Source organism: Carcharodon carcharias, chromosome 12 (genome assembly GCF_017639515.1).
Source record: "Carcharodon carcharias isolate sCarCar2 chromosome 12, sCarCar2.pri, whole genome shotgun sequence".
In the NCBI taxonomy this organism is placed as follows: Eukaryota; Metazoa; Chordata; class Chondrichthyes; order Lamniformes; family Lamnidae; genus Carcharodon; species Carcharodon carcharias.
The window spans coordinates 7,910,508-7,927,983 of NC_054478.1; positions in this window are offsets into that span (position 1 = coordinate 7,910,508).

Below are 17,476 nucleotides of genomic sequence, written 5' to 3' on the forward strand. Positions count from 1 at the left end.
TGGTTAGTGCACTAGCTTTGTCTCTTTCTCGCTCTGGTTAGTGCACTGGCTTTGATCCTATGGTTAGTGCACTGGCTTTGACTCTCTCTCTGGTTAGTGCTTTGGCTTTGACTCTCTCTATGGTTAGTGCACTGGCTTTGACTTTCTCTCTGGTTAGTGCACTGGCTTTGACTTTCTCTCTGGTTAGTGCAGTTTGTTTGACTCTCTCTCTCTCTCTCTTTCTCTTTCTCTCTGGTTAGTGCACTGGCTTTGACTCTATCTGGTTAGTGCACTTGCTTTGACTCTCTTGATTATTGCGTTGGTTTAGACTCTCTCCGGTTAGTGCGCTGGTTTTGACTCTCTGGACAGTGCACTGGTTTTGACCCTCTCTCTGGTTCGTGCACTAGCTTTGACTCTCTCTCTGGTTAGTGAACTGGCTTTGAGTTCCTCTCTGGTTAGTGCACAGGCTTTGACTCTCTCTGGTTAGTGCACTGGCTTTGACTGTCTCTCTCTCTCTGGTTAGTGCACTGGCTTTGACTCTCTCTCTCTCTCTCTCTCTCTCTCTGGTTAGTGCACTGGCTTTGACTCACTCTGGTTAGTGCATTGGCTTTGACTCTCTCTGGTTTGTGCACTGGCTTTGACTCTCTCTCTCTCTCTCTCTCTCGCTCTCTGGTTAGTGCACTGGCTTTGACTCACTCTGGTTGGTGCATTGGCTTTGACTCTCTCTGGTTAGTGCACTGGTTTTGACTCTCTCTGGTTAGAGCACTGGCTTTCACTCTCTCTCTCTCTCTCTCTCTCTCTCTCTCTTGGCAGTGCACTGGCTTTCATTCTCTGGTTATTGCACTGGTTTTGACTCTCTGGTTAGTGCACTGGCTTTGACTCTCTCTCTCTGGTTAGTGCACTGGCTTTGACTCTCCCATGTTAGTGCACTGGCTTTGACTCTGATTAGTGCACTGGCTTTGACTCTCTGTTTAGTGCCCTGGCTTTGACTCTCTGTTTAGTGCACTGGTTTTGACTCTCTCTGGTTAGTGCACTGGCTTTGACTCTGTTTGGTTCGTGCACTGGCTTTGACTCTCTGGTTAGTACGCTCGCTTTGACTCTCTGGTTAGTGCACTGGCTTTGACTCTATCTCTCTCTCTCTCTCTGGTTAATGTATTGGCTTTGACTCTCTCTCTCTCCCTCTCTCTCTCTCTCTCTGGTTAGTGCACTGGCATTGACTCTCTTTCTCTCTCTTTAATGCACTGGCTTTGACTCTCTCTTTCTCTCTCTGGTTAGTGCACTAGCTTTGTCTCTTTCTCTCTATGGTTAGGGCACTGGCTTTGACTTTCTCTCTGGTTAGTGCACTGGCTTTGACTTTCTCTCTGGTTAGTTCACTGGCTTTTACTCTCTCTCTCTCTCTCTCTCTCTCTCTCTCTCTCTCTCTCTCTCTCTCTCTCTCTCTCTCTCTCTCTCTGGTTAGTGCACTGGCTTTGGCTCTATCTGGTTAGTGCACTTGCTTTGACTCTCTTGATTATTGCATTGGCTTTGACTCTTTCTGGTTAGTGCGCTGATTTTGACTCTCTGGTTAGTGCACTGGTTTTGACTCTCTCTCTTGTTCGTGCACTAGCTTTGACTCTCTCTCTGGTTAGTGCACTGGCTTTGAACTTCTCTCTGGTTAGTGCACTGGCTTTGACTCTCTCTGGTTAGTGCACTGGCTTTGACTGTCTCTCTCTCTCTCTGGTTAGTGCACTGGCTTTGAATCTCTCTCTCTCTCTCTCTCCTGACAGGGCACTGGCTTGGATTCTCTGGTTAGTGCACTGGCTTTGACTCTCTGGTTAGTGCCCTGGCTTTGACTCTCTCTCTCTCTGGTTAGTGCACTGGCTTTGACTCTCTCGTGTTAGTTCACTGGCTTTGACTCTCTCTGGTTAGTTCACTGGCTTTGACTCTTCCGTGTTAGTGCACTGGCTTTGACTCTGGTTAGTGCACTGGCTTTGACTCTCTGTTTAGTGCACTGGTTTTGACTCTCTCTGGTTAGTGCACTGGCTTTGACTCTGTTTGGTTCGTGCACTGGCTTTGACTCTCTGGTTAGTACGCTCGCTTTGACTCTCTGGTTAGTGCACTGGCTTTGACTCTATCTCTCTCTCTCTCTCTGGTTAATGTATTGGCTTTGACTCTCTCTCTCTCCCTCTCTCTCTCTCTCTCTGGTTAGTGCACTGGCATTGACTCTCTTTCTCTCTCTTTAATGCACTGGCTTTGACTCTCTCTTTCTCTCTCTGGTTAGTGCACTAGCTTTGTCTCTTTCTCTCTATGGTTAGGGCACTGGCTTTGACTTTCTCTCTGGTTAGTGCACTGGCTTTGACTCTCTCTCTGGTTAGTTCACTGGCTTTTACTCTCTCTCTCTCTCTCTCTCTCTCTCTCTCTCTCTCTCTCTCTCTCTCTCTCTCTCTCTCTCTCTCTCTCTGGTTAGTGCACTGGCTTTGGCTCTATCTGGTTAGTGCACTTGCTTTGACTCTCTTGATTATTGCATTGGCTTTGACTCTTTCTGGTTAGTGCGCTGATTTTGACTCTCTGGTTAGTGCACTGGTTTTGACTCTCTCTCTTGTTCGTGCACTAGCTTTGACTCTCTCTCTGGTTAGTGCACTGGCTTTGAACTTCTCTCTGGTTAGTGCACTGGCTTTGACTCTCTCTGGTTAGTGCACTGGCTTTGACTGTCTCTCTCTCTCTCTGGTTAGTGCACTGGCTTTGAATCTCTCTCTCTCTCTCTCCTGACAGGGCACTGGCTTGGATTCTCTGGTTAGTGCACTGGCTTTGACTCTCTGGTTAGTGCCCTGGCTTTGACTCTCTCTCTCTCTGGTTAGTGCACTGGCTTTGACTCTCTCGTGTTAGTTCACTGGCTTTGACTCTCTCTGGTTAGTGCACTGGCTTTCTCTCTCTCTGGTTAGTGCACTGGCTTTGAATCTCTCTCTCTCTCTCTCCTGACAGGGCACTGGCTTGGATTCTCTGGTTAGTGCACTGGCTTTGACTCTCTGGTTAGTGCCCTGGCTTTGACTCTCTCTCTCTCTGGTTAGTGCACTGGCTTTGACTCTCTCGTGTTAGTTCACTGGCTTTGACTCTCTCTGGTTAGTTCACTGGCTTTGACTCTTCCGTGTTAGTGCACTGGCTTTGACTCTGGTTAGTGCACTGGCTTTGACTCTCTGTTTAGTGCACTGGCTTTCACTCTCTCTGGTTAGTGCACTGGCTTTGATTCTCTCTGGTTAGTGCACTGACTTTGACTCTCTCTGGTTAGTGCACTGGCTTTGTTTCTCTCTCTGGTTAGTGCACTGGTTTTGACTCTCTCTGGTTAGAGCACTGGCTTTCACTCTCTCTCTCTCTCTCTCTCTCTCTCTCTCTCTCTCTCTCTCTCTCTCTCTCTCTCTTGGCAGTGCACTGGCTTTGATTCTCTGGTTATTGCACTGGTTTTGACTATCTGGTTAGTGCACTGGCTTTGACTCTCTTGTTAGTGCACTGGTTTTGACTCTCTCTGGTTAGTGCACTGGCTTTGACTCTCTCTCTCTCTCTCTCTCTCTCTCTCTCTCTCTGGTTAGTGCACTGGCTTTGACTCTCTCTGGTTAGTTCACTGGCTTTGACTCTCTCTGGTTAGTGCACTGGCTTTTACTCTCTTTGGTTCGTGCACTGGATTTGACTCTCTGGTTAGTGCACTGGCTTTGACTCTATGACTCTCTCTCTCTCTCTCTCTCTCTCTGGTTAAGGTACTGGCTTTGACTCTCTCTCTCTCTCTGGTTAGTGCACTGGCATTGACTCTCTTTGTCTCTCTTTAATGCACTGGCTTTGACTCTCTTGATTATTGCATTGGCTTTGACTCTTTCTGGTTATTGCGCTGGTTTTGACTCTCTGGATAGTGCACTGGTTTTGACTCTCTCTCTGGTATGTGCACTAGCTTTGACTCTCTCTCTCTGGTTAGTGCACTGGCTTTGACTTTCTGTTTAGTGCACTGGCTTTGACTCTCTCTGGTTAGTGCACTGGCTTTGACTGTCTCTCTCTCTCTGGTTAGTGCACTGGCTTTGACTCTCTCTCTCTCTTGACAGTGCACTGGCTTTGATTCTCTGATTAGAGCACTGGCTATGACTCTCTGGTTAGTGCACTGGCTTTGACCCTCTCTCTCTGGTTAGTGCACTGGCTTTGACTCTCTCATGTTAGTGCATTGGCTTTGACTCTTTCGTGTTAGTTCACTGGCTTTGACTTTGGTTAGTGCACTGGCTTTGACTGTCTCTCTCCCTCTGGTTAGTGCACAGGCTTAGACTCACTCTGGTTAGTGCATTGGCTTTGACTCTCTCTGGTTAGTGCACTGGCTTTGTCTCTCTCTCTGGTTAGTGCACTGGTTTTGACTCTCTCTGGTTAGTGCACTGGCTTTGTCTCTCTTAGTGCACTGTCTTTGTCTCTCTCTGGTTAGTGCACTGGCTTTGACTCTCTCTGGTTAGTGAACTGGCTCTGACTCTCTCTGGTTAGTGCACTGGCTTTGACTCTCTGGTTAGTGCACTGGCTTTGACTCTATCTCTCTCTCTCTCTCTGGTTAATGCACTGGCTTTGACTCTCTCTCTCTCTCTCTCTCTCTCTCTCTCTCTCTCTCTCTCTCTCTCTCTCTCTCTCTCTCTCTCTCTCTCTCTCTCTCTCTCTCTGGTTAGTGCACTGGCAATGACTCTCTTTCTCTCTCTTTAATGCACTGGCTTTGACTCTCTCTTTCTCTCTCTGGTTAGTGCACTAGCTTTGTCTCTTTCTCGCTCTGGTTAGTGCACTGGCTTTGATCCTATGGTTAGTGCACTGGCTTTGACTCTCTCTCTGGTTAGTGCTTTGGCTTTGACTCTCTCTATGGTTAGTGCACTGGCTTTGACTTTCTCTCTGGTTAGTGCACTGGCTTTGACTTTCTCTCTGGTTAGTGCAGTTTGTTTGACTCTCTCTCTCTCTCTCTTTCTCTTTCTCTCTGGTTAGTGCACTGGCTTTGACTCTATCTGGTTAGTGCACTTGCTTTGACTCTCTTGATTATTGCATTGGTTTTGACTCTCTCCGGTTAGGGCGCTGGTTTTGACTCTCTGGACAGTGCACTGGTTTTGACCCTCTCTCTGGTTCGTGCACTAGCTTTGACTCTCTCTCTGGTTAGTGAACTGGCTTTGAGTTCCTCTCTGGTTAGTGCACAGGCTTTGACTCTCTCTGGTTAGTGCACTGGCTTTGACTGTCTCTCTCTCTCTGGTTAGTGCACTGGCTTTGACTCTCTCTCTCTCTCTCTCTCTCTCTCTCTGGTTAGTGCACTGGCTTTGACTCACTCTGGTTAGTGCATTGGCTTTGACTCTCTCTGGTTTGTGCACTGGCTTTGACTCTCTCTCTCTCTCTCTCTCGCTCTCTGGTTAGTGCACTGGCTTTGACTCACTCTGGTTAGTGCATTGGCTTTGACTCTCTCTGGTTAGTGCACTGGTTTTGACTCTCTCTGGTTAGAGCACTGGCTTTGACTCTCTCTCTCTCTGGTTAGTGCTTTGGCTTTGACTCTCTCTATGGTTAGTGCACTGGCTTTGACTTTCTCTCTGGTTAGTGCCCTGGCTTTGACTTTCTCTCTGGTTAGTGCACTGGCTTTGACTTTCTCTCTCTCTCTCTCTCTCTCTCTCTCTCTCTCTCTCTCTCTCTCTCTCTCTCTCTCTCTCTCTCTCTCTCTCTCTCTCTGGCTTTGACTCTATCTGGTTAGTGCACTTGCTTTGACTCTCTTGATTATTGCATTGGTTTTGACTCTCTCTGGTTAGTGCGCTGGTTTTGACTCTCTGGATAGTGCACTGGTTTTGACCCTCTCTCTGGTTCGTGCACTAGCTTTGACTCTCTCTCTGGTTAGTGAACTGGCTTTGAGTTTCTCTCTGGTTAGTGCACTGGCTTTGACTGTCTCTCTCCCTCTGGTTAGTGCACAGGCTTAGACTCACTCTGGTTAGTGCATTGGCTTTGACTCTCTCTGGTTAGTGCACTGGCTTTGTCTCTCTCTCTGGTTAGTGCACTGGTTTTGACTCTCTCTGGTTAGTGCACTGGCTTTGTCTCTCTTAGTGCACTGTCTTTGTCTCTCTCTGGTTAGTGCACTGGCTTTGACTCTCTCTGGTTAGTGAACTGGCTCTGACTCTCTCTGGTTAGTGCACTGGCTTTGACTCTCTGGTTAGTGCACTGGCTTTGACTCTATCTCTCTCTCTCTCTGGTTAATGCACTGGCTTTGACTCTCTCTCTCTCTCTCTCTCTCTCTCTCTCTCTCTCTCTCTCTCTCTGGTTAGTGCACTGGCAATGACTCTCTTTCTCTCTCTTTAATGAACTGGCTTTGACTCTCTCTTTCTCTCTCTGGTTAGTGCACTAGCTTTGTCTCTTTCTCGCTCTGGTTAGTGCACTGGCTTTGATCCTATGGTTAGTGCACTGGCTTTGACTCTCTCTCTGGTTAGTGCTTTGGCTTTGACTCTCTCTATGGTTAGTGCACTGGCTTTGACTTTCTCTCTGGTTAGTGCACTGGCTTTGACTTTCTCTCTGGTTAGTGCAGTTTGTTTGACTCTCTCTCTCTCTCTCTTTCTCTTTCTCTCTGGTTAGTGCACTGGCTTTGACTCTATCTGGTTAGTGCACTTGCTTTGACTCTCTTGATTATTGCATTGGTTTTGACTCTCTCCGGTTAGTGCGCTGGTTTTGACTCTCTGGACAGTGCACTGGTTTTGACCCTCTCTCTGGTTCGTGCACTAGCTTTGACTCTCTCTCTGGTTAGTGAACTGGCTTTGAGTTCCTCTCTGGTTAGTGCACAGGCTTTGACTCTCTCTGGTTAGTGCACTGGCTTTGACTGTCTCTCTCTCTCTGGTTAGTGCACTGGCTTTGACTCTCTCTCTCTCTCTCTCTCTCTCTCTCTGGTTAGTGCACTGGCTTTGACTCACTCTGGTTAGTGCATTGGCTTTGACTCTCTCTGGTTTGTGCACTGGCTTTGACTCTCTCTCTCTCTCTCTCTCTCTCGCTCTCTGGTTAGTGCACTGGCTTTGACTCACTCTGGTTGGTGCATTGGCTTTGACTCTCTCTGGTTAGTGCACTGGTTTTGACTCTCTCTGGTTAGAGCACTGGCTTTCACTCTCTCTCTCTCTCTCTCTCTCTCTCTTGGCAGTGCACTGGCTTTCATTCTCTGGTTATTGCACTGGTTTTGACTCTCTGGTTAGTGCACTGGCTTTGACTCTCTCTCTCTGGTTAGTGCACTGGCTTTGACTCTCCCATGTTAGTGCACTGGCTTTGACTCTGATTAGTGCACTGGCTTTGACTCTCTGTTTAGTGCCCTGGCTTTGACTCTCTGTTTAGTGCACTGGTTTTGACTCTCTCTGGTTAGTGCACTGGCTTTGACTCTGTTTGGTTCGTGCACTGGCTTTGACTCTCTGGTTAGTACGCTCGCTTTGACTCTCTGGTTAGTGCACTGGCTTTGACTCTATCTCTCTCTCTCTCTCTGGTTAATGTATTGGCTTTGACTCTCTCTCTCTCCCTCTCTCTCTCTCTCTGGTTAGTGCACTGGCATTGACTCTCTTTCTCTCTCTTTAATGCACTGGCTTTGACTCTCTCTTTCTCTCTCTGGTTAGTGCACTAGCTTTGTCTCTTTCTCTCTATGGTTAGGGCACTGGCTTTGACTTTCTCTCTGGTTAGTGCACTGGCTTTGACTTTCTCTCTGGTTAGTTCACTGGCTTTTACTCTCTCTCTCTCTCTCTCTCTCTCTCTCTCTCTCTCTCTCTCTCTCTCTCTGGTTAGTGCACTGGCTTTGGCTCTATCTGGTTAGTGCACTTGCTTTGACTCTCTTGATTATTGCATTGGCTTTGACTCTTTCTGGTTAGTGCGCTGATTTTGACTCTCTGGTTAGTGCACTGGTTTTGACTCTCTCTCTGGTTCGTGCACTAGCTTTGACTCTCTCTCTGGTTAGTGCACTGGCTTTGAACTTCTCTCTGGTTAGTGCACTGGCTTTGACTCTCTCTGGTTAGTGCACTGGCTTTGACTCTCTCTCTCTCTCTCTGGTTAGTGCACTGGCTTTGAATCTCTCTCTCTCTCTCTCCTGACAGGGCACTGGCTTGGATTCTCTGGTTAGTGCACTGGCTTTGACTCTCTGGTTAGTGCCCTGGCTTTGACTCTCTCTCTCTCTGGTTAGTGCACTGGCTTTGACTCTCTCGTGTTAGTTCACTGGCTTTGACTCTCTCTGGTTAGTGCACTGGCTTTCTCTCTCTCTGGTTAGTGCACTGGCTTTGAATCTCTCTCTCTCTCTCTCCTGACAGGGCACTGGCTTGGATTCTCTGGTTAGTGCACTGGCTTTGACTCTCTGGTTAGTGCCCTGGCTTTGACTCTCTCTCTCTCTGGTTAGTGCACTGGCTTTGACTCTCTCGTGTTAGTTCACTGGCTTTGACTCTCTCTGGTTAGTTCACTGGCTTTGACTCTTCCGTGTTAGTGCACTGGCTTTGACTCTGGTTAGTGCACTGGCTTTGACTCTCTGTTTAGTGCACTGGCTTTCACTCTCTCTGGTTAGTGCACTGGCTTTGATTCTCTCTGGTTAGTGCACTGACTTTGACTCTCTCTGGTTAGTGCACTGGCTTTGTTTCTCTCTCTGGTTAGTGCACTGGTTTTGACTCTCTCTGGTTAGAGCACTGGCTTTCACTCTCTCTCTCTCTCTCTCTCTCTCTCTCTCTCTCTCTCTCTTGGCAGTGCACTGGCTTTGATTCTCTGGTTATTGCACTGGTTTTGACTATCTGGTTAGTGCACTGGCTTTGACTCTCTCTCGCTCTCTTAGATTAGTGCACTGGCTTTGACTCTCTTTGGTTAGTGCACGGGCTTTGTCTCTCTCTCTCTGGTTAGTGCACTGGTTTTTCTCTCTGGTTAGTGCACTGGCTTTGACTCTCTCTCTCTCTCTCTCTCTCTCTCTCTCTCTCTCTCTCTCTCTCTCTGGTTAGTGCACTGGCTTTGACTCTCTCTGGTTAGTTCACTGGCTTTGACTCTCTCTGGTTAGTGCACTGGCTTTTACTCTCTTTGGTTCGTGCACTGGATTTGACTCTCTGGTTAGTGCACTGGCTTTGACTCTATGACTCTCTCTCTCTCTCTCTCTCTGGTTAAGGTACTGGCTTTGACTCTCTCTCTCTCTCTGGTTAGTGCACTGGCATTGACTCTCTTTGTCTCTCTTTAATGCACTGGCTTTGACTCTCTTGATTATTGCATTGGCTTTGACTCTTTCTGGTTATTGCGCTGGTTTTGACTCTCTGGATAGTGCACTGGTTTTGACTCTCTCTCTGGTATGTGCACTAGCTTTGACTCTCTCTCTGGTTAGTGCACTGGCTTTGACTTTCTGTTTAGTGCACTGGCTTTGACTCTCTCTGGTTAGTGCACTGGCTTTGACTGTCTCTCTCTCTGGTTAGTGCACTGGCTTTGACTCTCTCTCTCTCTTGACAGTGCACTGGCTTTGATTCTCTGATTAGAGCACTGGCTATGACTCTCTGGTTAGTGCACTGGCTTTGTCCCTCTCTCTCTGGTTAGTGCACTGGCTTTGACTCTCTCATGTTAGTGCATTGGCTTTGACTCTTTCGTGTTAGTTCACTGGCTTTGACTTTGGTTAGTGCACTGGCTTTGACTGTCTCTCTCCCTCTGGTTAGTGCACAGGCTTAGACTCACTCTGGTTAGTGCATTGGCTTTGACTCTCTCTGGTTAGTGCACTGGCTTTGTCTCTCTCTCTGGTTAGTGCACTGGTTTTGACTCTCTCTGGTTAGTGCACTGGCTTTGTCTCTCTTAGTGCACTGTCTTTGTCTCTCTCTGGTTAGTGCACTGGCTTTGACTCTCTCTGGTTAGTGAACTGGCTCTGACTCTCTCTGGTTAGTGCACTGGCTTTGACTCTCTGGTTAGTGCACTGGCTTTGACTCTATCTCTCTCTCTCTCTCTCTGGTTAATGCACTGGCTTTGACTCTCTCTCTCTCTCTCTCTCTCTCTCTCTCTCTCTCTCTCTCTCTCTCTCTCTCTCTCTCTCTCTCTCTCTGGTTAGTGCACTGGCAATGACTCTCTTTCTCTCTCTTTAATGCACTGGCTTTGACTCTCTCTTTCTCTCTCTGGTTAGTGCACTAGCTTTGTCTCTTTCTCGCTCTGGTTAGTGCACTGGCTTTGATCCTATGGTTAGTGCACTGGCTTTGACTCTCTCTCTGGTTAGTGCTTTGGCTTTGACTCTCTCTATGGTTAGTGCACTGGCTTTGACTTTCTCTCTGGTTAGTGCACTGGCTTTGACTTTCTCTCTGGTTAGTGCAGTTTGTTTGACTCTCTCTCTCTCTCTCTTTCTCTTTCTCTCTGGTTAGTGCACTGGCTTTGACTCTATCTGGTTAGTGCGCTTGTTTTGACTCTCTTGATTATTGCATTGGTTTTGACTCTCTCCGGTTAGTGCGCTGGTTTTGACTCTCTGGACAGTGCACTGGTTTTGACCCTCTCTCTGGTTCGTGCACTAGCTTTGACTCTCTCTCTGGTTAGTGAACTGGCTTTGAGTTCCTCTCTGGTTAGTGCACAGGCTTTGACTCTCTCTGGTTAGTGCACTGGCTTTGACTGTCTCTCTCTCTCTGGTTAGTGCACTGGCTTTGACTCTCTCTCTCTCTCTCTCTCTCTCTCTCTGGTTAGTGCACTGGCTTTGACTCACTCTGGTTAGTGCATTGGCTTTGACTCTCTCTGGTTTGTGCACTGGCTTTGACTCTCTCTCTCTCTCTCTCTCGCTCTCTGGTTAGTGCACTGGCTTTGACTCACTCTGGTTAGTGCACTGGCTTTGACTCTCTCTGGTTAGTGCACTGGCTTTGACTGTCTCTCTCTCTGGTTAGTGCACTGGCTTTGACTCTCTCTCTCTCTTGACAGTGCACTGGCTTTGATTCTCTGATTAGAGCACTGGCTATGACTCTCTGGTTAGTGCACTGGCTTTGACCCTCTCTCTCTGGTTAGTGCACTGGCTTTGACTCTCTCATGTTAGTGCATTGGCTTTGACTCTTTCGTGTTAGTTCACTGGCTTTGACTTTGGTTAGTGCACTGGCTTTGACTGTCTCTCTCCCTCTGGTTAGTGCACAGGCTTAGACTCACTCTGGTTAGTGCATTGGCTTTGACTCTCTCTGGTTAGTGCACTGGCTTTGTCTCTCTCTCTGGTTAGTGCACTGGTTTTGACTCTCTCTGGTTAGTGCACTGGCTTTGTCTCTCTTAGTGCACTGTCTTTGTCTCTCTCTGGTTAGTGCACTGGCTTTGACTCTCTCTGGTTAGTGAACTGGCTCTGACTCTCTCTGGTTAGTGCACTGGCTTTGACTCTCTGGTTAGTGCACTGGCTTTGACTCTATCTCTCTCTCTCTCTCTGGTTAATGCACTGGCTTTGACTCTCTCTCTCTCTCTCTCTCTCTCTCTCTCTCTCTCTCTCTCTCTCTCTCTGGTTAGTGCACTGGCAATGACTCTCTTTCTCTCTCTTTAATGCACTGGCTTTGACTCTCTCTTTCTCTCTCTGGTTAGTGCACTAGCTTTGTCTCTTTCTCGCTCTGGTTAGTGCACTGGCTTTGATCCTATGGTTAGTGCACTGGCTTTGACTCTCTCTCTGGTTAGTGCTTTGGATTTGACTCTCTCTATGGTTAGTGCACTGGCTTTGACTTTCTCTCTGGTTAGTGCACTGGCTTTGACTTTCTCTCTGGTTAGTGCAGTTTGTTTGACTCTCTCTCTCTCTCTCTCTTTCTCTTTCTCTCTGGTTAGTGCACTGGCTTTGACTCTATCTGGTTAGTGCACTTGCTTTGACTCTCTTGATTATTGCATTGGTTTTGACTCTCTCCGGTTAGTGCGCTGGTTTTGACTCTCTGGACAGTGCACTGGTTTTGACCCTCTCTCTGGTTCGTGCACTAGCTTTGACTCTCTCTCTGGTTAGTGAACTGGCTTTGAGTTCCTCTCTGGTTAGTGCACAGGCTTTGACTCTCTCTGGTTAGTGCACTGGCTTTGACTGTCTCTCTCTCTCTGGTTAGTGCACTGGCTTTGACTCTCTCTCTCTCTCTCTCTCTCTCTCTCTGGTTAGTGCACTGGCTTTGACTCACTCTGGTTAGTGCATTGGCTTTGACTCTCTCTGGTTTGTGCACTGGCTTTGACTCTCTCTCTCTCTCTCTCTCTCTCGCTCTCTGGTTAGTGCACTGGCTTTGACTCACTCTGGTTAGTGCATTGGCTTTGACTCTCTCTGGTTAGTGCACTGGTTTTGACTCTGTTTGGTTCATGCACTGGCTTTGACTCTCTGCTTAGTGCACTGGCTTTGACTCTCCCTGGTTAGTGCGCTGGTTTTGACTCTCTCTGGTTATTCCACTTGCTTTGACTCTCTTGATTATTGCATTGGCTTTGACTCTTTCTGGTTAGTGCGCTGATTTTGACTCTCTGGTTAGTGCACTGGTTTTGACTCTCTCTCTGGTTCGTGCACTAGCTTTGACTCTCTCTCTGGTTAGTGCACTGGCTTTGAACTTCTCTCTGGTTAGTACACTGTCTTTGACTCTCTCTGGTTAGTGCACTGGCTTTGACTGTCTCTCTCTCTCTCTGGTTAGTGCACTGGCTTTGAATCTCTCTCTCTCTCTCTCTCTCTCTCTCCTGACAGGGCACTGGCTTGGATTCTCTGGTTAGTGCACTGGCTTTAACTCTCTGGTTAGTGCCCTGGCTTTGACTCTCTCTCTCTCTGGTTAGTGCACTGGCTTTGACTCTCTCGTGTTAGTTCACTGGCTTTGACTCTTCCGTGTTAGTGCACTGGCTTTGACTCTGGTTAGAGCACTGGCTTTGACTCTCTGTTTAGTGCCCTGGCATTGACTCTCTTTTTAGTGCACTGGCTTTCACTCTCTCTGGTTGGTGCACTGGCTTTGATTCTCTCTGGTTAGTGCACTGACTTTGACTCTCTCTGGTTAGTGCACTGGCTTTGTCTCTCTCTCTGGTTAGTGCACTGGTTTTGACTCTCTCTGGTTAGAGCACTGGCTTTCACTCTCTCTCTCTCTCTCTCTCTCTTGGCAGTGCACTGGCTTTGATTCTCTGGTTATTGCACTGGTTTTGACTCTCTGGTTAGTGCACATGCTTTGACTCTCTCTCTCTCTGGTTAGTGCACTGGCTTTGACTCTCTCTGGTTAGTGCACTGGCTTTGACTCTCTCTGGTTACTGCACTGGCTTTGACTCTCTTTGGTTCGTGCACTGGCTTTGACTCTCTGTGGTTACTGCTTGGCTTTGACTCTCTCTCTCTCTCTCTCTCTCTCTCTCTCTCTCTGGTTAATGTACTGGCTTTGACTCTCTCTCTCTCTCTCTCTCTGGTTAGTGCACTGGCATTGACTCTCTTTCTCTCTCTTTAATGCACTGGCTTTGAATTTCTCTCTCTGGTTAGTGCACTGGCTTTGTCTCTCTTAGTGCACTGTCTTTGTCTCTCTCTGGTTAGTGCACTGGCTTTGACTCTCTCTGGTTAGTGCACTGGCTTTGACTCTCTCTCTGGTTAGTGCACTGGCTTTGGCTCTCTGGTTAGTGCACTGGCTTTGACTCTATCTCTCTCTCTCTCTCTCTCTCTCTCTCTCTCTCTCTCTCTGGTTAATGCACTGGTTTTGACTCTCTCTCTCTCTCTCTCTCTCTCTCTCTCTCTCTCTGGTTAGTGCGCTGGCATTGACTCTCTTTCTCTCTCTTTAGTACACTGGCTTTGAATCTCTCTTTCTCTCTCTGGTTAGTGTACTAGCTTTGTCTCTTTCTCTCTATGGTTAGGGCACTGGCTTTGACTTTCTCTCTGGTTAGTGCACTGGCTTTGACTTTCTCTCTGGTTAGTTCACTGGCTTTCTCTCTCTGGTTAGTGCACTGGCTTTGGCTCTCTGGTTAGTGCACTGGCTTTGACTCTCTCTCTCTCTCTGGTTAGTGCTTTGGCTTTGACTCTCTCTATGGTTAGTGCACTGGCTTTGATTTTCTCTCTGGTTAGTGCACTGGCTTTGACTTTCTCTCTGGTTAGTGCACTGGCTTTGACTCTCTCTCTCTCTCTCTCTCTCTCTCTCTCTCTCTCTGGTTAGTGCACTGGCATTGACTCTCTTTCTCTCTCTTTAATGCACTGGCTTTGACTCTCTCTTTCTCTCTCTGGTTAGTGCACTAGCTTTGTCTCTTTCTCGCTCTGGTTAGTGCACTGGCTTTGACTCTCTGGTTAGTGCAGTGGCTTTGACTCTCTCTCTCTCTCTCTCTCTCTCTCTCTCTCTCTCTCTCTCTCTCTCTCTCTCTCTCTCTCTCTCTCTCTCTCTCTGGTTAGTGCACTGGCATTGACTCTCTTTCTCTCTCTTTAATGCACTGGCTTTGACTCTCTCTTTCTCTCCCTGGTTAGTGCACTAGCTTTGTCTCTTTCTCGCTCTGGGTAGTGCACTGGCTATGACTCTCTGGTTAGTGCACTGGCTTTGACTCTCTCTGGTTAGTGCAATGGCTATGACTGTCTCTCTCTCTCTGGTTAGTGCACTCGCTTTGACTCTCTCTCTCTCTCTCTCTCTCTCTGGTTAGTGCACTGGCTTTGACTCACTCTGGTTAGTGCATTGGCTTTGTCTCTCTCTGGTTAGTGCACTGGTTTTGGCTCTCTCTGGTTAGTGCACTGCCTTTGTCTCTCTGGTTAGTGCACTGGCTTTGACTCTCTCTCTCTCTCTCTCTCTCTCTCTGGTTAGTGCACTGGCTTTGACTCACTCTGGTTAGTGCATTGGCTTTGTCTCTCTCTGGTTAGTGCACTGGTTTTGACTCTCTCTGGTTAGAGCACTGGCTTTGACTCTCTCTCTCTCTGGTTAGTGCTTTGGCTTTGACTCTCTCTATGGTTAGTGCACTGGCTTTGACTTTCTCTCTGGTTAGTGCACTGGCTTTGACTTTCTCTCTGGTTAGTTCACTGGCTTTTACTCCCTCTCTCTCTCTCTCTCTCTCTCTCTCTCTCTCTCTCTCTCTCTCTCTCTCTCTCTCTCTCTCTCTCTCTCTCTCTCTCTCTCTCTCTGGTTAATGCACTGGCTTTGACTCTCTCTCTCTCTCTCTCTCTCTCTCTCTCTCTCTCTCTCTGGTTAGTGCACTGGCATTGACTCTCTTTCTCTCTCTTTAGTTCACTGGCTTTGAATCTCTCTTTCTCTCTCTGGTTAGTGCACTAGCTTTGTCTCTTTCTCTCTATGGTTAGGGCACTGGCTTTGACTTTCTCTCTGGTTAGTGCACTGGCTTTGACTTTCTCTCTGGTTAGTTCACTGGCTTTTACTCTCTCTCTCTCTCTCTCTCTCTCTCTGGTTAGTGCACTGGCTTTGGCTCTATCTGGTTAGTGCACTTGCTTTGACTCTCTTTGGTTCGTGCACTGGCTTTGACTCTCTTTGGTTACTGCTTGGCTTTGACTCTCTCTCTCTCTCTCTCTCTCTCTCTCTGGTTAATGTACTGGCTTTGACTCTCTCTCTCTCTCTCTCTCTCTGGTTAGTGCACTGGCATTGACTCTCTTTCTCTCTCTTTAATGCACTGGCTTTGAATTTCTCTCTCTGGTTAGTGCACTGGCTTTGTCTCTCTTAGTGCACTGTCTTTGTCTCTCTCTGGTTAGTGCACTGGCTTTGACTCTCTCTGGTTAGTGCACTGGCTTTGACTCTCTCTGGTTAGTGCACTGGCTTTCGCTGTCTGGTTAGTGCACTGGCTTTGACTCTATCTCTCTCTCTCTCTCTCTCTCTCTCTCTCTCTCTCTCTCTCTCTCTCTCTCTCTCTCTCTCTCTCTGGTTAATGCACTGGCTTTGACTCTCTCTCTCTCTCTCTCTCTCTCTCTCTCTCTCTCTCTCTCTCTCTCTGGTTAGTGCACTGGCATTGACTCTCTTTCTCTCTCTTTAGTTCACTGGCTTTGAATCTCTCTTTCTCTCTCTGGTTAGTGCACTAGCTTTGTCTCTTTCTCTCTATGGTTAGGGCACTGGCTTTGACTTTCTCTCTGGTTAGTGCACTGGCTTTGACTTTCTCTCTGGTTAGTTCACTGGCTTTCTCTCTCTCTCTCTCTCTCTCTCTCTCTCTCTCTCTCTCTCTCTCTCTCTCTCTCTCTCTCTCTCTCTCTGGTTAGTGCACTGGCTTTGGCTCTATCTGGTTAGTGCACTTGCTTTGACTCTCTTGATTATTGCATTGGCTTTGACTCTTTCTGGTTAGTGCGCTGATTTTGACTCTCTGGATAGTGCACTGGTTTTGACTCTCTCTCTGGTTCGTGCACTAGCTTTGACTCTCTCTCTGGTTAGTGCACTGGCTTTGAACTTCTCTCTGGTTAGTGCACTGGCTTTGACTCTCTCTGGTTAGTGCACTGGCTTTGACTGTCTCTCTCTCTCTGGTTAGTGCACTGGCTTTGAATCTCTCTCTCTCTCCTGACAGTGCACTGGCTTTGATTCTCTGGTTAGTGCACTGGCTTTGACTCTCTGGTTAGTGCCCTGGCTCTGACTCTCTCTCTCTCTCTCTCTGGTTGCTGCACTGTCTTTGACTCTCTCGTGTTAGTTCACTGGCTTTGACTCTTCCGTGTTAGTGCACTGGCTTTGACTCTGGTTAGTGCACTGGCTTTGACTCTCTGTTTAGTGCCCTGGCTTTGACTCTCTGTTTAGTGCACTGGCTTTCACTCTCTCTGGTTAGTGCACTGGCTTTGATTCTCTCTGGTTAGTGCACTGACTTTGACTCTCTCTGGTTAGTGCACTGGCTTTGTCTCTCTCTCTGGTTAGTGCACTGGCTTTGACTCTCTCTGGTTAGAGCACTGGCTTTCACTGTCTCTCTCTCTCTCTCTCTTGGCAGTGCACTGGCTTTGATTCTCTGGTTATTGCACTGGTTTTGACTCTCTGGTTAGTGCACTGGCTTTGACTCTCTCTCGCTCTCTTAGATTAGTGCACTGGCTTTGACTCTCTTTGGTTCGTGCACTGGCTTTGACTCTCTGGTTAGTGCACTGGCTTTGACTCTATGACTCTCTCTCTCTCTCTCTCTCTGGTTAATGTACTGGCTTTGACTCTCTCTCTCTCTCTCTCTGGTTAGTGCACTGGCATTGACTCTCTTTGTCTCTCTTTAATGCACTGGCTTTGACTCTCTTGATTATTGCATTGGCTTTGACTCTTTCTGGTTATTGCGCTGGTTTTGACTCTCTGGATAGTGCACTGGTTTTGACTCTCTCTCTCTGGTATGTGCACTAGCTTTGACTCTCTCTCTGGTTAGTGCACTGGCTTTGACTTTCTGTTTAGTGCACTGGCTTTGACTCTCTCTGGTTAGTGCACTGGCTTTGACTGTCTCTCTCTCTCTGGTTAGTGCACTGGCTTTGACTCTCTCTCTCTCTTGACAGTGCACTGGCTTTGATTCTCTGGTTAGAGCACTGGCTATGACTCTCTGGTTTGTGCACTGGCTTTGACCCTCTCTCTCTGGTTAGTGCACTGGCTTTGACTCTCTCATGTTAGTGCATTGGCTTTGACTCTTTCGTGTTAGTTCACTGGCTTTGACTTTGGTTAGTGCACTGGCTTTGACTCTCTCTCTCTCTCTCTCTCTCTCTCTTGAC